Genomic DNA, 20033 nt, shown 5'->3' on the forward strand with positions numbered 1-20033 from the left:
TGGACTAAGATTTGAAGTCATCACATTCTCCCAGATAGTAATCACTTATGGAACTGCTGGCCTTCTGAGATATTTTCCTCCATGTTTTGATGTCAGCTCCATGACCAGTTATAATAATTTTACATTCCCTTGTGGTAGGTTTAGACTGGTGAGTGGATTAACTAAAAGTGTTTCTTTTCTTGTCTTTTTTTTTTTTAAAATCAGGGCTTAAGGGGTCAGAATTTTTTCTCAATTTCTATTTATGGTTTCAGTAGTTATCTTATTGGCAAATGATATTTTAATGCTTCAGTTTATTATTTTATTATTTGACTTTTGAGACGAGTTCTCACCATCAACTTTGGCTGGCTTGGAACTCACTATGTAGACTAGAGCTGGCCTTCAACTCGTAGAGATCCACCTGCCTCAGGCTCCCAAGTGTTGGGATTAAAGGTAATGCTTCCATTCTAAATGAGATCTGACTAGCTTCCTAGAGTGAACATCCGGGGAAATAACGTTTTTATTTAATTAAACAAATGTACTACATTGATATATTTTGGGGGTGGTACAGTGAGTGTCATGGCTGGCAACGTGAAGACCAGAGGGTAGCTTGCGGGAGCTGGAGCTTCCTTCCACCGTGAGGTCTTAGGTATTGAACTCAGGTCTTCAGGCTTGGCAGCAAATGCCTTTCCTAGCTGAGCCACCTTGCCAGCCAATAACTTCAAATTCCTCACCACACAGAGCCTTTTGTTGATAATTCCTTTCTAAGTGAAGGGGTCTTTTAAAAGTCGTGCTTCACGTTCATTTACACTTTCACAGTATTCCACATTATCTCCTGCTCTGGTGACTTCGACTTCCCTAAAACCACCTACATCCTCCTTCTTTTTCTTCAGCCAGTTGCTCTCTCTCATTCTCTCTCTCTTTCTCTCTCTCTTCAATGCTATGGATTTTCTCTTTCTTTTAAAATCTACACTGGGTGAATTAGAACAAGATCAGGGGACTTGGAAAAGCACATTTTTGTCCTTTGCTCATAGGCAGCACCAATAAAAATATTCCCACACAGTAAAAGTTTATATCCCCTGAGTGCTGAAGTTCTCCAACACTGGGGCCCATCGTAAAGGTGGGAGCTTGTTAATTGTGGGCATTAGTGTAGGAAGCTGAGCTGGTCCTCAGTGCCCATGGCTCTGGGCGTGGCTGGGTGAGGAGAACACTCCTAGACCTGCCTTTTCCCCAACACCTCCATGGGCAATGATAGTTCTTCCCTGCACTAGAAGACTCTTTGTGTGGTTGCTAGGGCATGGCACTTGAGGAATGTTGAGCTTTACCTGCCTACAGATGACCTCTGACCCAACCTGTGGTTATTTGCTGTAGCTGCCTGATTTCTGACCTTCCACTGCACTCTTTGAAATAAAGATGATATTGTTAGAATCCCCACACAGCCCATCCTTATACAGCGTGGACCGTCCAGACTGTGGCCTTGGGAGACAGGGAGTGGTCTGAAGTCATGGGACCACCTAGAAGGCACAGAGACTTCAGCAGCAGTTTAAATGCAAGCTACTGGGAATAGAGGAGGAAGTGTACTTGGAAAGAGAGAAAACAAATATGAGGATCGAAAAGGACCCAGAATCCGTCAGGTCCAGTGGTTCACAAAAGCCTTTCTAGCTGGGATGGGATACACTGCCGTCTTAAAATGACCGGTACAAGGAGATCTCCACATTTGTGAATCACTGCAGACTTAGCCATCCTGTGGGTCTAGACGGGGGACATGACCCTTCGATGTCTATGGCCATGTAGCAGCACAGAGAGAACACAAGTTACCTCAAAGCATGGCCCTGTTTCTCCTTCGAGTACAACTTAGAAATTCCACGCTGTGCTGAGGAGAAAAGGGTGTTCTGCCAACAGGATACTGAAAGTGAAAATGTCAGTGTGAAAGTGCCAAGGTGCCGGTGCCGTGGGGCTGAGTGCAGGCAAGGCCTGTCACCCCGAATATTTCACATTCCTCAACACCAAGGCTCAAAAGCACACAGAGCCAGGTGAGGTACACAAACAAAAATCACTGGAGGTCTGGGACATGTGGACTCAACTGTGTCTAGCCTCTGGCCGCCTCCCAGGCCAGGTGTGGGCTGGACCTGAATGCAGACTTAGATCAATTCACTCTGAAGATTCTGAGGCCAAGAGCCCTGGAGACTGTATCACCTCTTCCATCACAGGAGGGAGGGTGGGAAGGTAAAACACAGTTGTTTTTTCTGTTAAAAACCAGAACTGAACAAAATAAAAAATAGGCCCTAAAGGAAAGAACATCTTCAGCATTGGGGTGGGGTGGGGGATGGACCAGCTAAAGGTTTAGACCTCACCGCCACCTCTCTGAGGATCTGACCGGCCTCCTGCACCACATTCGGATTTCAACTTCTTTAAAAATCTGTTGTTTTCTCCTAACAATGCAGCAAGGCAGACGGCATCATTTTTTCAGAGTAAGTTCAGGTTGATCTTGGGGGTTGTCTGTCTGGCCCACACACAGACACATACACACAGAGAAACTAGAGCGTTGGAGAGATCTGTTCGGTAAACACAGCCTGGGCAGCGTGACCAGCCTTTTCCCTACTTTGAGTCAGCCCCAAGCTTTGCTGTTCAGAAAGAACAGGATCCACTTTTTGTCTTTTCTTTTCCTTAACCCTTCAGGGAAAGCCAGAACGAATTCTAAAGCGCAACCGGGAGTCAAGGAGCTCAGCAAGACGGAAGTGCTGAACGGGTTTTCCCACTGTAGGGATTCAAGCAAACTACCTTCATTTCCCCTCTCTAGCAAGAGAAAAGAAAATCCCAGTCCTAAGGGCACTTGTTCCAGCTCAAGGGCATAGGGTTTTGTTTTGATTTTCCTTCCTGGCAGAGGGCACTGACTCAGTGAGATAGCCAAGAGTCTATACTTTTTTATTGCCAAGATGGCAGCTACTCTGGCCAGCCTTGGGAAAGATTGCTTGAGAAGGTCTCCGTGCACCTTGGAACTATACGAAAACTTTCCCACTTAATAATGTTGAAAAATATTTAGCTCAAGAAGAAAGCTGACTATAGATGATTTCATTGATCATATTTTAAGTATTATAAACAGAAATCAGATTGCTGTGGGATGTTCTGTATGGCAAATGTGTTGCTGATTAGTCAATAAATAAAATACTGATTGGCCATTGGCTAGGCAGGAAGTATAGGCGGGACAAGGAGGAGAATAAAGCTGGGAAGTGGAAGGCTGAGTCAGAAAGACACTGCCAGCCGCCACGATGAGAAACAGCATGTGAAGATGCCGGTAAGCCACGAGCCATGTGGCAAGGTATAGTAATGGATTAATTTAAGCTGTAAGAACAGTTAGCAAGAAGCCTGCCACGGCCATACAGTTTGTAACCAATATAAGTCTCTGTGTTTGCTTGGTCGGGTTTGAGCATCTGTGGGACTGGCAGGTGAGAGAGATTTGTCCTGACTGTGGGCCAGGCAGGAAAACTTTAGCTACATCAGATCCCATTAACTACTGCATTCTAAGCTGAAGCCTTGCTAAATTGCCTAATGGGCTGAATAGGGGGACAAAGGAAGTTGTTGTGGATTCACTGTGAAGATGTCTGTAAGGCAGCACTCATCTGGGGAAGCCATTTCCCATGTCCCTTGTCCTGAGGCTTCACAAGCGCTCAGCATCTGGAGACTCCTGGAGAGCCTTCTGTCAGTGGTGAGCTCTAAAGTGACACTGACCACAACGCAGAGCCAGAACTGTGATGTGACACAGAATCCTGTCCCTTACAGATGCCTACAGCAATCACTTGGTGTTTATATGTTCTTTAAGAAACCTCAATCTATGATAGTGGCTGTGTGATACCACCCTGCAGATCCTGAGGGAGCTCAGGGTCACTTAAGGTGGTCCATTAGACCAAAACTACTTCCATAGCCATAATAGACTGTCATTTATGTTTTTTTGCTGTGTTGAAATTTGCACTTATGATGTAATATCAATGATTAAAAAAAAGAAAAAGGAAAAAAAAAAAACTGGTCCGGTCCTATGCAGGTTCCACAGCTGTTGGTCTAATGTTTGTGAGTTCCTTTGAGCTTGGTTCAATTGTCTCTGTAGATGTCCCCATTGTGATCTTGACCCCCATTGCTCATATAATCCCTCTTCTCTCTCTTTGACTGGACTCCTGGAGCTCAGCCTGGTGCATGGCTGTGGATCTCTGCATCTGCTTCTATCAGTTACTGGATGAAGGCTCTATGATAACAGTTAGGGTATTCACCAATATGATTACCAGGGTAAGCCAGTTCAGGAACCCTCTCCACTATTGCTAGTAGTCTAATCTAGACCCTCTGCATACAGGAGACAGTTGTGTGGCTTGGTCTGTTTGAGGAGCCCCTCGCAGTGTGATCAGGATCTATGCCTGGTGCATGAGCTGGCTTTCTGGAGCCCATTACCTATGGTCAGACACCTTGTTCACCCTTGATGCAGGGGGAGGGGCTTGGTCCTGCCTCAACTGAATGTACCAGGTTTTGCTGTCTCCCCATGGGAGGCCTTACTGCCCCCATGGATGATGGGGGATGGAGAAGGGGATGGGGGGTAGTTGTGTGTGTGGGGGGGAAGCAGTTAGAGAGCGGGAAGAGGGATGAGAGGGGGATCTGTGGTTGGTATGTAAAATGAAAAAAAAGTTTTAAATTAAAAAAAAGAACTGTTGATAACCTTTGCACAAATCAAAGCAATAGGACCAAGCTGTATTAATAGGCAGAGCCCCCTACCGCCGCACACTGGTAGCATTAACAAACAAACAACCCAACCCCAACAAGAAGGCAGGCAAAGAGCCCTGCCAAATTCATTCCAGAATGTCCTGGTTGAAGCTGTGGAAACTGCTCTCCTCAGCCCATGTGCACAGAGCCTTTTGGTGATGGATGGCATGGAACCCTGCATGAGGCATATCTGCTACAGCACATGTACCACCGTCCGGGTTACAGGCCCAACTATCTGCTTCTGTCACAGCCGTTAGAAATCTGCGAAAATGTAAAGTAATGTCACTCTTTTCACTATTTTGATTGGGAAAATATAGGTTTTTTTTAAATGAAAGAATATTGCTTATATTAGTATGAAATAATGCCACATTAAAGCTATTTTAAAGAAAATTAAATCATAAGCTTCTGTCTCAATTTTTTATTTTAAAAAAATTTATCTTTTTTTTTTATGATGTGTATGTTTCTCTGTGTGTGTGTATGTACATATGAGAGCATAGTCTGTGGAGACCAGAAGAGGACATTGAATCCCTGGAAGTAGGGTTAAAGATGGTTGTGAGCCACCATGTGGATGCTGGGTACAGAACTGGGGTCCTCTGGAAGAGCAGCCAGTGCTCTTAACTGCTGAGCCATTGTTCCAGCCCCTGTTTCAATTTTTAATCTAACCTACAGATAGAACATAAACAGATGAAAACCCTTTGGGGTCCTCAGTATTTTCATGACTGTGAAGGAGACCCGTTCAATTATTTGAGAAATGTGATCTACTAAAACCCTACTTAAGGCTGCTTTGATGAAGAAACATGGTGAAGTGGTAAGATCTATGTTTCAGGGTCCTACATATCCTGGATTCTGACTTTGGGTTCATATTCAAACTTTACTGCATACTAGCTGTTTGATGTCATGGATCAATTTAATTATCCCAAACTTCACATTCTTCACCCAGAAAATGGGAATAATATTTACTGTATAGATCTCCTGAAGAGTAGAGAGACTATATCTGATAAACTTAATTGACATAAGACCTAATGGAGATGTTCAAATATTAACTGACTGAATAGTCATAGTAAGATGATCAGAATATGCAAGAATGCTTTTGGTTTCAAGGAACAGAAACCGCTCTGTAGGTTGGGAAGAGAGAAAAATCCAAGAACTAGGAGGAAACCATTCAGGGTCTACTGTGTTCCCCAGAAGCCTAGAACAGTGGGTTCCAATGGTGGTGGGCAGACCGGCTGTGTAGGAGTCCTCTGGAAGTTACTGGAAAATATTACTGCAATTGTAACTTGCGTATGCATTGCCTGTGATGTGGAGCACTTATAACCATCTCCCCTGTAACGTAGGTGCTGCTAGTCTATGGAGCAAGTTTGAGTGGCAGGATGTAGATCTCCCACCTCCAAACTACTGATTCAGAGTCTCCCGGGGTGGGGGTGGGGGACTGGCTTCAGAACACTGGGTTCAATGTGGCTGGGCAGGAATAATACACAAGACTGACATCCATTCATTTACACGTTCAATCAATAGACTCCGATGCCCTGCCAAACATCCTGCGTGCTTACTGCAGAAACGACAAAGGGCCGACATTCTGGTGGGCAGGAGGAGCAGGCTGACCTATTTGCTTGTATCTTTCATGCAATGTGAGAAGTGTGCTGGTTAAGATATGTACAAAGTGTTCCGGGATCCAGGAACGAGGAGTGACTCACTGGTGTAGGTGAGGTTGACAGGGGAGGTTTCACAAAAGCGAAGCTAAGGGTGGGGGAAGAAAAAGTAAAAAAAAAAAAACCAAAAACAAAACAGTCTGGAGCTTGACTGAAAGAGGTCTTGAACTCTGTATTAAATCACTCTATGGTCTTGACTGCACTTAGAGAGCTTTTAAAAATACTGATATCTAGGCTATCCTAGAGTGATTAAATTCTACTTTCGTGTGTGTGTGTGTGTGTGTGTGTGTGTGTGTGTGTGTGTGTGTGTGTGTGCAAGCATGCACATTACAGGATATCAGAATTTTGGAGCAAGCAACATAATGCACAGCCGAAGTAGACAACCAGGACTGTAAATGAGCAAGTGACCACCCAACCTATTTGCATAGAGCATGCTCTTCAGCCTGGATCATGCCTATTCTTCTTAAATTCACTTTTCATGTCAATTTGATATTCAAAATCAGAATTATTTAAAAGCTTTTATGCCCGAGAGGCCATGTGATGGGCATTGGAATGGCACTCCCCCTGCCCCAGGGCCTGTGGATGTGGGCAGATGAAACTCGCCCTTTGTTCCCGTGACTGCTGTGTGAAAGCTGATCTCTGCAGAGTCAGAGCCCTGGGCAGAGGGCACCTCTTTCACTGGCCCAGACCGTGGGGTCCCTGAAGAGAATCTCCTGCAGAGGATGTGTCCAGTGTGCATGCCTTTTCCCAGCCCCCTTTACTAACTGAATATCTACTGGGGAATTGAGGGATATTTTTACTTGAGGAGATGAAAAGATGAACTCTCCACATGGTGATGGCTGGCAGATGAATCTTGCCGCAGAGCTTCCCAGTACGACTTTGCTGTGTCTGTACTGCGTGTTGAAGTCTGTACCCAGCTACTAAAATGTCATAATTAGGAAAGATCTCTTCTCTCATGCCTCACCACTACAGTCCCTGCCATTGTCTTCAAAGTGTCCAAATGTTGCTGTGACACTTCTGTAGCTGTGTTCATCAAATGACAAAATTTCAGAGCTGTTCTGAGCCTTTTAAAATGCGGTTAAAAGGGATTCCATCTATTAAACATAAACACGACTAAAATCAGCCTTCCAAATATGTTTATGTCCAGCTCCATCCCCCAGGTTTCATTCAATAAAATATCCAGTCACCTTTAATGGAATAGACCAAGCTCTTCCAGTGGGGGACAAAAGAGAATGGGACTACGGTATGCAAATACCGTGGCCCTATGGTTCCTACTGTGGGCAGACTCAGTGTGGCCTTAATGCTTATTTTTGACTGTGTACTGCTTTACAACTTCCCACCCAATACACAGGAACTGGGGTACTACTTTGTTTCCTGAATTAAAATTTCAGGAAGCCTGTGGGAGCAGAGGGGTGGGGGGCGCAGGGTGCTGTGGTCCACTTTTCCTGGGAGAGACTCCCAGACTATAAGCTCACCGGCTTGTAGCACAGGCTTTCCTCAGAATCAAATGATGAGTAATCACTTGAAAAGAAAAATTCAACACGGATCTTCCTCTCTGACTCAAAGAACTGGAGTCTGTGAAAATTAAAGGCTTTCACTCCTCTGGCTCTGCAGATGTGACTAAGCGTCCACGCCACAGCTAATGCAGAGTGGGAGCTGGCCTCCATGTGCACAGTGCCAGTATGTGGGTGGCCCAGGGCAGGCCTCACAGGGTTTGAGTCCCTATGTGTGTGTGTGTGTGTGTGTGTGTGTGTGTGTGTGTGTGTGTGTGTGTGTGTGTGTGTGTGTTTTGGGGGTGGTGGTGTAGACACAGCTGACTCCTGACAACCTACAAGAAAGACTATGTAAGTAGCAAACCACCTCCCCAGCCCCCACGGCCAAACCTGCATTCCCACAGCCTTAGAAGAGCTGTGCCTGGCAAACCCAGCTGAGCGTGTCCTACCATTCCTGCGGCTGCGGGCCTCTCAGACCAAGTGCGGCTCACCCAAGGTCCTGCTTAGAAACAACAAAGCTGGCCTTCGATCACAGGAAGGGAGTGGAACCTCCCTCAATGTGTCAGTTTTAATCTTGGTTGTGGGGGACATTAACTCCCTCTCTGTGGATCACTGATGGCTTTCAAAATACCAGGAATCATTATTTTACCTTACGGGGTTATTGTAGGCTACGATTAATTTAGCGAAGGCTTGTGGAAAACGGTAAATGCTGAATGGCCTTATTAGTGCCCCTTTTAAAAAGCCCTTTAATAGTCCTGGGCAGCTGATTTGATGAGAAGTGCTACTTACCGTGACCCTTGTATGTAGTCCTTCTCAATTCAACCTCCCCAGGCTTTTTAGTCCCTTTGATGAATATGTACTGCTTCCAAATGAATCAAACAGTAAGCAGGGATGTGAATTTTGTCTATGAAAAATCAATCTCAGTCTGTGTGTGTATGGGGGGGGTCATGCTAATTAGGAGGGAGAGAAATCTGCCTTTTAGAGATAGAACGGATGAGGGTCTCGGTTTTGAGTCTAATCTAAAATGATGGAGATCCAAATTGAAGAGCTTGCTCATGTCCTCAAGATCCTTCCCAAGACACGGTCGCCCTCCCCTTCCCTCTCTCCCCTCTCCCTTTCTTTCAGTGCCAAACAGCATGGCCGCAGGATTGAGCCTGTGCAAGCCACATTTGTGCATCTTGGGTGGCTGGCGCAGAAAGCCCGGAATACGAACACGCCTCTCCCCGGCTCTGCCACGGCACACTGGGCCCCTGGAGGGAAGGTTCTCGCTTGTGGGCAAGCCTGGAGACTCCCGGCAGCCAGCCCTCAGTGGAGAGCGAAGCATTTTCTAGAAATCCATCCAATCTCTCTTCCTCTGTCTCTGGGGACACACCAGGGTGTGCCAAATTCATCTCGCTTGACAGTTTTAAAACTGCCCTTTATGGGTGTTTTAAATTTTTATTTAATAAAGGAACAAATGCTTTATAAGCGGAGATCAGTTGGCGATTAGAGTCCATTCTGCTGACAGGAGAAGCTCCTGCCCGTCTTTATGAGGTCTGCGAGCCCACAGCTGTCCCTCTTCTCCTGTGTTTTCTCTGAGGCAGCGCGTCTCTCCGCTTTCCCCCAACTTTGTTTTGGCTTAGTAATTCTATCTTGCGTACACAATTGCTCAGCCTTTATCCTCCTGTTTTTGATTACCAACTGGTGTTTATTTTAAATGCAGTTACTGGCCAATTAAATAGAAATTAGCTACATTGAGAGACAGGACTCCAGCTTACCGTGTCTTCCTTTCCAAAACACTCATCCTTCTTGAGGCAACTCTCAGGACAGAAATTCCAAAGGCAAAGTCCAGTGAGGTGTCAAGGCCCCCCTAGGACAGCTACCTGCTAGGTCTATAGCTAAAGGAATAGAAATAGGGTGCTCTGTTTGCCCAAGAAGAGCAAGCTAGGATGTAACAAGAGCCACTTCCTGTTGTGATTCCGTTGAACTGTTTCTTGATTCAAGACAGATTCTTCTACCCAGAAAGCGGCTCAGGCTCTTCCACTGAACAAGAGAATAAATAAATGAATAAAACTGTCCTCTGCTTCACTTTGTTGTTCAAGGCAGCTGGGATGCATCTGACCTTCCATACAAATATTGACCACTACTCGCCCAGTAAGAAAAAATAGTGTGTGTGTGTGGGGTTCCCTTCCTGGGCTGGGTGGAGCATATGGGCTAAATTATTTGGATGGGGCTTAGAGCTTGAATCTTATTGTAACAAGCTTGTAGCTTGGGCTGTTGGGGGCTGTGGATCCTGGGTTTGTGGATACTGATCTGGTGCTTAGGTCCTGGGAGCTGGCCTTAAACTTGCGTACATGGAGGCCAGTCTGGCACCAGATAGGCCTTGAGCCTGAGTCTGCAGGGACAGGCCTATGTCTTTGGTGTGTAGGAGCCAATTAGTCTGGAGCCTCAGCCTAAAGGACTGATCCAGAAATTACCTGTGTCTATGGGGTCTCAGGTGGGTCACTGAATCCATCCAAGGGTCACCTGTGCTCATGGAGTCAGCTAAATGTTCCATGGAGGTTGGCATGGAGGCTAGGTCTAGGGGACTGACTTGAAGCCTGAGGTCAGGCTGGTGAAGGGGAGACCTGGAAGTTTAGTCTGTGAGGAAACAGGTCCAGAGCGTGGGTGTGTAGGGTAGTACAAGAGTCTCCTGAGCCAGGCCTAGACCTTAGGTCTGCTGAAAGTGAAACTCTAGAACTAATTTTCATTTTGGACCTGTGGGTGCTTCCCTGGTGCCTGGGGCTTTGGGAGTTGGCATGTAGCTGTGATCCATAGGTGTATGCCTAATCCAAAAGAGCACTTACAAGTCTGGGGTCATGGACTAGTCTGGTGTTTGGGGTACCTCTAGAGACTTCACATATGGTTGTCTGCTTGGAGCCTGGAGCCATGGAGGCTGGCCTGCTGCTTGGTTTACTAAGAAAGCATCAGGGTCCACAGCAATGCTGGATGCAGTAACCCCATGCCTACGGTGACACCTGGCCTGGGGAAATGATGATGGGGAAATTGGCACCCTCACTGGCATGTCTTTCCAAAGGTTTCTACCCTGTACTCAGGTGCTGTTTAAGTGTTGTAAAGCAGTATTCCAACCCACGTCTCTGTGAGGAGTTGGAAACTAGGAAGACTTCCGCGTCTCATTTGCTACGGCCGAGAATTTTAAAATGGAGCTAGTTTGTTAACTATGCTAATGTATAAGGTGGGTGACATACAAGGCCAGGAGGGTCATGTCAGCGGGGACAGAAGCTGTGAGAATCAGGCGGAAATGCTCAAAGCAAAAAACCACAAGAAACAGTGACTAAGATAGTTTTGTTCATAGACTCACATGGAAGTGATCAGTGAATCACAGGGTAGAGAGAGCATTAGTGATTGCTGAGACTGAAACACAGAGAGTGACGGGAAGGTAGATTACAACCTCCCAGATATAGCGTGTGCGGTTTGAATAGCAGAAGAAATCATGATGAGATTATCAAATCTTAATGGCAGATATCAAACCACAGACCTCAAAGCTTGGAGAATACCAAGTAGGATGACACAGCACACACACACACACACACACACACACACACACACACACACACACACACATATATATACACACACATATACATACACACACATATATGTACACACAGAGACACATTCACACATATACACAATCACATATACATGCCCTCACACACACACACACACATATATACACACATATACACATAAATACACTCTCACACATACACACACCACACACACATGCACACAGCACACACACCACACACTCACAGATACACATACTCACAAATATACACACTCACATGCACACAAACTGTTATACTCCTTTGTCTGTTGCAATCACAAAATACCAGAGGCTGGGTAATTTATGAAGAATGGAAATTTGCTTGGCTAATGGGTCAGAAGTTCAAGAATATGGTACCAGTATCTGTCTTCTTGACGTATTATAACATGGTAGAGGTTATCACATGATAAGACAGGGAGACTATGCTACTTCAGATCTCTTTTCCAATTCTTATAAATGCTGTTATGGGGCCTTGCATTCATGACCTTTTCTAGTCTTAATTATGTCTCAAAGGTGCTATCTCTGGATACCATTAACATGAATTTAAGGACTAAGTTTCCAACATGAATTTTGGGGGGAAAATATTCAAACCACAGCGCATATCTAGGCATAATATTGAAGTTCATGAAAACCTGTGACAGGGAGAGAGCATTGAATGCATTCAGAGAAAAAGAAAGGAAAAACATATCCTAAGGAGCATCCTGGTATTCTGTTGTGGACTATCACAGGATGAAATGGAAAAAAAAAAATAAGGATTTATTGTGGCTGGGTTCTTATGCAATAGTAAGTACTCTAATGTTTGAAAGCAGGTTATCACTAACTAAAGATGTACATTTGACCCCTGGGGGATGCTAAAAAGGAACCACAAATGAAAAGGGAATACTTAATAAAGTTATAAAAGAAAACTATAAAAAGCACTCAATTAACAAAAGCAAAAAAAAAATCCAAAAGACAGATGGAACAAATAAACTCACCTTTATTGTAAAGATACCACTTAAAAGGATGGAGAAAAATATAATGTTCAAAACCAATCAAAACAAAGCCAGGACACCTGTAACAACACAAAGTCTGCTTTAGAACAAGAGCTATTATGAAGGATTAAAAAGAACATAATGATAATAATGGGCTCATTTCTGAAACAAACAAACAAAACCCACAACCAGTGAAGTAGTAAACACACCCCCAACACAAGCTTCCTCAGATGAGGTAGAAGAGCAGGAAGGGAGGGCAAAACCGGGTTAGACTCTTCAGCTTGCCTCTTTCAGCAACCAGTGGAAGAGGCGCAAAGTCAGCCTCAGTGGCTGAAGATGCCTTGTAAAGATCAACTGGCAGGTGTAGAAACACCTGGAAGATTGTGTTTTGTTTTGTTTTTCTGCAAATACATAGGAATATTCATCATGATATACCATGTTCTAGGCACAAAACAAATTTCAACAAACTCGAAAGAATAGAAGCCGTATAACGTATGTTCTCTAGCAGCAGAATTCAAGAGATGTCACAGGTGGGAACTTATCTGGAGAACCCTTCAATTATTTAGAAATTAAACCACTATATTTCATAAATATTCTTGACCAAAAGAAAAGAAAAAGACAACATACCAAAACTTGGGGGGTATCGGTAGAGTCCTGCTTAGGGAGGAATTGACATGCCAGGGTGTCAGAAGAAAAACACGCTCTCAAACCAGTGACCATCCTTGGTGAATAGAAAAATAACAAAACCAAAACCAAAGTACACCCAAGTTATACGCATAATGATGGAAGAAACAAGAAATTTAAAAAAATCAATGAAATAGAAAAATTTAAATAATTGAAACAAAAAGTAACAAGATTGATAAAAACTGATATACCTCAAGTCAGCATGACCAAAAATATAAGGAAAAGCCCACAAACTACTAATATCAGGGACAAAAAGAGACAATATCTTCTCATAATCCCCAGACGTTAACAGGATAGTATGGATGTATGGTGAACAACTCTATGCTTACATATTTGACAACTTAGAAGAAATGGGCTTTTTGAGAGACTCAAATTACCGAAACTTCCAAAACAAACCAAAAACAACCAAATAGATACCTGAAAAATCCTATATCCATGAAAGAAATTGAATTTACACTTTAAGAGCGACTTCCAGGGCCTGAGAGTGTGGCTCGGTTGGCAGAGAGCTTGCTTTCCACATTAAAAGCCTTACCATCAACCAGCACCTCAGAAAACTGGAGGGGCGGGGGCGGTGGTGGATGTTTCCTGTACTTAGAGGTGGAGGCAAGAGAATCTAAGTTCAAGGTTCTTCTTGGATACACACAGGGAATTCAAAGTCAGCCTGGGGTACACGAGATCCATACAATAAAAGCAAGGAAAAAAAAAAAAACCAAAAATCAAAACAAGATATAGAAAGAGGTCATCAGGCTCATGGCAGTTTCAAAGGTTCTACCACACACTGAGTAACAAATGAAACAAAGAAATCTAGTGCAACTGAGTCAGAAATAGGAGAGGAGGAAACTTTCTAGTTTCTGTGGAGACCAGCATTGTCCCCATTTTAAGGCCAGACAAGCTGAGCATGGGTGGGGGTGGGGGGAGGCACACACTTATGTTCGGTCCCAGCTACCTAGAAGGCTAAGGCAGGAGGATTGCTTCATTATAACAGTTCAAGTTCAGTCCGGGCAACATGGTGAACTCAGCCACCTTCTAACCCAACTCATACCCTCAGACAGGCTCTCCTGGTGGAGCCCAGACAGGCCCCACAGTCACAATTCTCCTGTGTTGGCCTCCTGAATGTTGGGATTCTTGAAGTCAGCATTTCAAGAAAAGCAAAGCCAAACAAAAACGTAAGGAAACTACAGACAAATATCCCTTGTGCATATTGATGAGAAAAAAAATTCTCACTGAAACACTAGCATATTAAATATAGAGTGTGTGAAAGTACAATGTACGACACATCGTGACTAAATGGCTATGATGGAAGCAATGGAAGATTTGTTCAACTTTAAAAGACTATTGAAGTACAACAGTATGTGAGCAGATTAAAGATTAAAATCTGGGCCTAACAGTAGGTGTAGGAAGATCAGGTGTTCAAAGCAATCCTCCCAAACATAGTGAGTTCAAGGCCAGCCTGGGCTACACAAAACCCTGTTTCAAACAACAACAATAATGGTAACAACAAAAACAGGTTCAACCTGGTGGTGGTGGTGGTGGTGGTGGTGGTGGTGGTGGTGGTGGTGGTGGTGGTGGTGGTACATTCCTTTAATCCCAGCACTCAGGAAGCAGAGGTAGGTGGATCTCCTTGAGTTCAAGGCCAGCATGGTCTACAGAATGAATTTCAGGACAGTCAGGGCTACACAGAGAAATCTTGTCTCGAAAAACAAAACAACAATGAACAAATAGGTGCAGAAAATGCACTGGACAAGATTCCATGTGCATGTGTGATTTTTTTTAATTATCTCAGTAAATAAATTCACTTGACTTATAAAAAGAGATCTAAAAAAAAAGCCTATATAGCTCACATAAAACTTAATATTAAGTGACTGAATACCTTTTTTCTCCCAAGGGAATATTATATGGATATGTTCTGCTATTACCCTGGAAATTCTAGTAAGTCATTATAATAAGACAAAATACAGAAACAAATGTCCCTATACATGAATAACATAACTATCATAAATAACATAACTATCTACATAAACATTCCTAAGCAACCTACACAAAAGCTCTGAGAACTGATAACTAAGTCTAATAAGGTCTCAGGGTACAGCCAATTCACACAAATCAATGGTATTTCTGTACACTAACACTGAGCAATTAGAATTCAAAATCTGAAAAACAATCGCATAACAATAGTGTTCAGGAACACGCTCATGTACTTGCTCTTGAGAACACACACACCCACACACACCCACTCGCACACCTTGGGGGTTTGGAAAGTCATGTGGGATCTGTGAGCCAGGAAGTACAGAACACTGAAGAAAAAAAAAAAACTAAGAGGAGGGAAACACGTGGAGAGAGATATGGTGTTTGCAGACTGGAAGATTCAGTATTGTTACGATGTCAATTCTTCCAAATTTGTTGTGTTGTTCTAATCACAATTCCAGCAGCTTTTTCTTATTTTAACATATTTATTTTTTATTTATTTGTGTGTATGATGGATGGACATGCGCTATGGTATACATGTGGAAGTCAGAACACAACTTGCTGAATTCGGTTCTCCCTCTCTGCTGTGAGAGTCCCAGGGACTGGACTCAGTTGGCCAGGGCTCAGGGGCAAGTGCCTTTATCTAATCGAACTGCCACTCAGCAGCTTCTTGGATAGCTGTTATTGACAGCTGGTTTCAATTTTATGTACGGAGGTAAAGGATATAACATTACTGAAACAAATACTTAAAAACTCAGACTATCTCATTTTAAAATTAGTGTGTGTGTGTGTGTGTGTGTGTGTGTGTGTGTGTGTGTGTGTGTGTGTGTGTGTCTACCCTGGGAGGCCAGAAGAGGACACTGGATTTCCTGGAGCTGGAGTTGCAAGTGATGGCTGCCCAATGTTGGTGCTAGGGACTGAACTTGGGTCATCTGAAAGAGCAGCAGGCACTCTAAACCACTGAGCCATCTCTCCAGTCCCACATATTACCCAATTTTAAGCACTACTGTAATGCTTCAACTAATAGATAAAGGATAGACAAGAAATAAAACAGAAGAGAGAAACCAAAAATACACCCACACAAGCACAGTTGATTTAAAAAAAAAAAAAGATTTCTATTTTGGTTAACTGAATTTTGACAGTGAAGCAAATGTGATTCAGCAGAGAGGTGAATCCCTTCAAACAAATGCTGGTGAACAATTGAGTGTGCATACCTTTGCACACGTGTGCTACCATAACAAAATATTCCAGAACAGGTGGCTTAGAAACAACCGAAACTTACTGGTCACGATTCTGGAGGCTGGAAGAGCGAGGAGCGGGCAGATTTAGTACCTGGTGAGAGAGCCCTTTCTAGTTCCTAGACGGTCATCTTTTCACTGTTTGACATGGCACAGTGGAAGGCCGAGAAGCTTCCTAGGGTTCCCTTATTGTTTTCATATTTCTATTGATTATTTGGGAATTTCACATCATAGACCCTGACCACACTCACTTCTCAGGTCCTCCCAGGTCCACCCCCATGCTTGTTACCACCCCCTCATAAAAAAGAAGAGGAAGAGGAAGAAGAAGAAGGAGGAGGAGGAGGAGGAGGAGGAAGAAGAAGAAAAAGAAGAAGAAGAAGAAGGAGAAGGAGAAGGAGAAGGAGAAGAAGGAGAAGAAGGAGAAGAAGGAGAAGAAGGAGAAGGAGAAGGAGAAGAAGAAGAAGAAGAAGAAGAAGAAGAAGAAGAAGAAGAAGAAGAAGAAGAAGAAGAAGAAGAAGAAGAAGGTTGTCTGATTTGTGTTGTCCATCTACTCACTAGAGCATGGTGAAACTCGCCGTGGCCAGCCCTTGAGAGATAACTGAGTCCTTTCCCATCCGCACCACTGCCAGAAGCTATCAGTTGTGGAGAGCTACACTTCAGCACCCTTATCATACTTTTTTTTTTTTTTTTTGAGACAGGGTTTTAGCCCTAGCTATTCTGGAACTCTCTCTGTAGCCTGCCTGCCTCTGCCTACCAAGTGCTGGGATTAAAGGTATGTGCTACCACTGCCTAGCTCCTTATCACATTTTTTTTCTTTTATTTTACGATACAATTCAGTTCTACATATCAGCCACGGATTCCCTTGTTCTCCCCTCTCCCGCCCCTCTCCCCTTTCCCCCAGCTCACCCCCCATTCCCACCTCCTCCAGGGCAAAGCCTCCCCTGAGGACTGAGATAAACCTGGTAGACTCAGTCCAGGCAGGTCCAGTCCCCTCCTCCCAGGCCGAGTCAAGTGACCCTGCATAAGCCCCAGGTTTCAAACAGCCAACTCATGCAATGAGCACAGGACCTGGTCCCACTGCCTGGGTGCCTCCCAAACAGATCAAGCCAATCAACTGTCTCACACATTCAGAGGGCCTGATCCAGTTGGGGGCCCCTCAGCCATTGGTTCATAGTTCATGTGTTTCCATTCATTTGGCTATTTGTCCCTGTGCCTTATCCAACCTTGGTTTTAACAATTCTTACTCATATAAACCCTCCTCATTCTCGCTAATTAGACTCCTGGAGCTCCACCCGAGGCCTAGCCATGGATCTCTGCATCCAGTTCCCTCAGTCGTTGGATGGGGTTTCTAGCATGACAACTAGGGTGTTTGGCCATCCCATCACCAGAGTAGGTCAGTTTGGGCTGTCTCTCGACCATTGCCAGCAGTCTATTGTGGGGACATCTTTGTGGATTTCTGTGGACCTCTCCAGCACTTGGCCTCTTCCTATTCTCCTGTGGTCTTCATTTACCATGGTCTCCTATTCCTTGTTCTCCCTCTCTGTTCTTGATCCAGCTGGGATCTCCTGCTCCCCCAAGCTCTCTTTTCCTCGACCCTCGCCCTTCATTACCCCGACTCAAGTCCAGGCTATTCATGTAGATCTCATCCATCTCTCCATCATTGGGTGATCCCCGTGTCTTTCTTGGGGTCCTGTTTTCCAGGTAGCCTCCCTGGTGATGTCAGTAGCAGTCCAGTCATCCTTGTCCCACATCTAGTATCCTCCTATGAGTGAGTACATACCATGTTTGTCTTTCTGAGTCTGGGTTACCTCACTCAGGATGATTTTTTCTAGATCCATCCATTTGCCTGCAAACCTCATGATGTCCTTGTTTTTCTCTGCTGAGTAGTATTCCATTATGTATATGTACCACATTTTGTTTATCCATTCTTCAGTTGAAAGGCATCTAGGTTGTTTCCAGGTTTTGGCTATTACAAATAATGCTGATATGAACATAGCTGAGCAAGTGCTCTTGTGGTATGATTGAGCATTCCTTGGGTATATGCCCAAGAGTGGTATAGCTGGATCTTGGGGAGATTGATTCCCAATTTTCTAAGAAAGCGCCATATTGATTTCCAAAGTGGTTGTACAAGCTTGCATTCCCACCAGCAGTGGAGGAGATTTCCCCCAGTTCCACATCCTCTCCAGCATAAGGTGTCTTCAGTGTTTTTGATCTTAGCCATTCTGACAGGCGTAAGGTGGTATCTCAGAGTTGTTTTGATTTGCATTTCCCTGATGATTAGGGATGTTGAGCAATTCCTTAAATGTCTTTCAGCCATTTGAGTTTCCTCTGTTGAGAATTCTCTGTTTAGTTCTATAGCCCATTTCTTAATTGGACCGTTGGGCATTTTGATGTCTAATTTCTTGAGTTCCTTATATATTCTGGATATCAGTCCTCTGTCAGATGTGGGGTTGGTGAAGACCTTTTCCCATTCTGTAGGCTGTCGCTTTGCCTAGGTGACCATATCCTTTGCTCTACAAAAGCTTCTCAGTTTCAAGAGGTCCCATTGATTGATTGTTTCTCTCAGTGTCTGTGCTACTGGTGTTATATTTAAGAAGTGATCTCCTATGCCAATGTGTTCAAGACTACTTCCTACTTTCTCTTCTAGCAGGTTCAGAGTAGCTAGATTTATGTTGAGCTCTTTGATCTACTTGGACTTAAGTTTTGTGCACGGTTACAGATATGGATCTATTTGCAGCCTTCTACATGTTGATATCCAGTTATGCCAGCACCATTTGTTGAAGATGCTTTCTTTTTTCTGTTGTACACTTTTGGCTTCTTTGTCAAAAATTATATGTTCATAGGTGTGTAGATTAATATCAGGGTCTTCAATTCGATTCCTTTGGTCCACATGTCGGTTTTTATGCCAATACCAAGCTGTTTTTATTACTGTAGCTCTATAGTAGAGCTTGAAGTCAGGGATCCTGATGCCTCCAGAGGTTGTTTTATTGTACAGGATTCTTTTGGCTATCCTGGGTTTTTTGTTTTTCCATATGAAGTTGAGTATTATTCTGTCCAGGTCTGTGAAGAATTGTGTTGGTATTTTGATGGGGATTGCATTGAATCTGTAGATTGCTTTTGGTAAAATTGCCATTTTTACTATGTTAGTCCTGCCTATCCATGAGCATGGGAGCTCTTTCCATTTTCTGACATCTTCTTCAATTTCTTTTTTCAGGGACTTAAAGTTCCTTATCACATTTTTTAAGAGTTGTCTTCGATGGCTTTCTGTCTAGGCTGTTACTTTGGAGGGAGGTGCTGGAAGGGTAGGGGTTGCCCTATAGGCCTTCTATATCCCTCTTTCTCAACTGTGAGTCTGCAGTCATCAATACCATGGCAAAAGTGGCTTCCTTGCCCTTTACTGTCAACGGGAGCACAGCTCATGGACTTTCACATGGTCTCCGGCATCAGCATAGCCATGGACCTCAGTATGGTCTCTGATGGCTGTACAGACAGACCATGGACTTCAACACAGCCCCCTGCCACAGCGCAGGCCAAAAACATCAACATGGCCCCTGGCGGCAGCACAGACCATGGACATCCGCATGGCCTATGGTGGTAACATGGGCCACAGACATAAATACAGACGTCTCCCAGCTTCGGTAGGACCATGAACCCAGACATGGCCCCTGGTGGCAGCATAGCCCACAGATATCAACATGGACTCAGGCAGCAGCACATTCCAGGGA

This window comes from Peromyscus californicus, unplaced genomic scaffold, assembly GCF_007827085.1.
Source record: "Peromyscus californicus insignis strain IS unplaced genomic scaffold, ASM782708v3 Scaffold_9__1_contigs__length_137607984, whole genome shotgun sequence".
Taxonomy (NCBI): domain Eukaryota; kingdom Metazoa; phylum Chordata; class Mammalia; order Rodentia; family Cricetidae; genus Peromyscus; species Peromyscus californicus.